Source organism: Cervus elaphus, chromosome 33, assembly GCF_910594005.1.
Source record: "Cervus elaphus chromosome 33, mCerEla1.1, whole genome shotgun sequence".
In the NCBI taxonomy this organism is placed as follows: Eukaryota; Metazoa; Chordata; class Mammalia; order Artiodactyla; family Cervidae; genus Cervus; species Cervus elaphus.
This window is the reverse complement of record NC_057847.1, coordinates 74,051,887-74,053,139: the sequence shown is the minus strand read 5'-3', so window position 1 is coordinate 74,053,139 and position 1,253 is coordinate 74,051,887. Positions and strand designations below refer to the sequence as shown.

Below are 1,253 nucleotides of genomic sequence, written 5' to 3'. Positions count from 1 at the left end.
TCCAGGCAGTCCTCCTGACTCTTCCTCACATGATTCCATCTAAGGATCCCTCCATTCTGATCTCCAGCTTACATCTGTTGTCACAATTGGCCCTCTAAGTGGTAATTTTCAATTTACTTCTCTCCCCTCCTCTCTAGACCATGAGCTCCCAGGAAGCAGAAGTCTACACTCCCTCCCAGGAAAGCAGGAGGCCAATGGTTGTGACTGGCCTGGGCAGAAGCGTGAACAAGACAATAACCTAGATGTTCATCGATAGATGATGGATAAAGATGATGGGGTACATGTATACAGTAGAATATTATTCAGCCTTTAAAAAGAAGGAGATGCTACCATTTGCAACAGCATGGATAAACCAGGAGAACTTTGTGATGGGTGAAATAATCCAGCCACAGAAAAACAAATACTGTCTTAACTCACTTCTAAAATAGTCATACTCAAAGAAGCAGAGAATTGAAAATGGTGATTGCCAGAAGCTGGAGGGGAAAAGGGAGATTTTGGTCACAGGGTACAAACTTTCAGTTATGTAAGATGAATCAGTTCTGGAGACCTAATTTTCAGCAATGTGACTATCATTAATAACCTGTGAGGGAGAAGAATTTGAAAAGGAACATAGATACATGCATTCATATATGTGTGTGTGTGTGTGTGTGTGTGTGTGTAACCGAATCACTTTGCTATATACCTGAAACTAACACAATATCATAAATCAAATATACTTCCATTTTTTTAAGTTTTTGACTAGGGGAAGAAGAACAGTACTGTGCCATACACTTGAAATTTGCTAAGAGAGTTGATCTTATATGTTCTCATCACCAAAAAAAGGAAAACAAAGTGTCACAGCTCTTTTAGAATTTGTCTAGCAGGTTTTCTGGTTCGCACCGGAAAGCCCAAAAAAGAAAAAAGAAAAAGACAACGATGTGAAGAGATGGCTTTGTGAATTACTTTGATTGTGGTGATTATTTCACAGTGTAGACAGGTATCAAAACAGTGAGTTGCACCTTCAATATATAAAATTTTTATTCATCAATTATACCTCAATAAGGCTGAAATGAAAAAAGAAAAGAAAAACACCAGAAGGTGTCTCTGTGAAGGTGACTTGAGTTGCAACCAGGACGACAAGGATGACCTGGATATGGAGATTTTCAGGCAGAGGCAACAGGAGGGACAAAGGCCCTGGGGCTGGAACCAGTTTAGGGTGTATGTGCCATGTTGGTGCAAAAGAAAGCCAATGCAGCAGAGCTTAGCAAGTGGGG

General features: G+C 40.2%; 1 non-coding gene across 1 annotated transcript; it reads left to right on the top strand.

Moving 5' to 3' along the window:
* Nucleotides 1–829: 829 nt before the first annotated feature.
* Nucleotides 830–891, top strand: LOC122688877. Its single transcript, XR_006339615.1, has one exon. It is a non-coding gene; the product is annotated as a U7 small nuclear RNA (small nuclear RNA).
* Nucleotides 892–1,253: the final 362 nt, after the last annotated feature.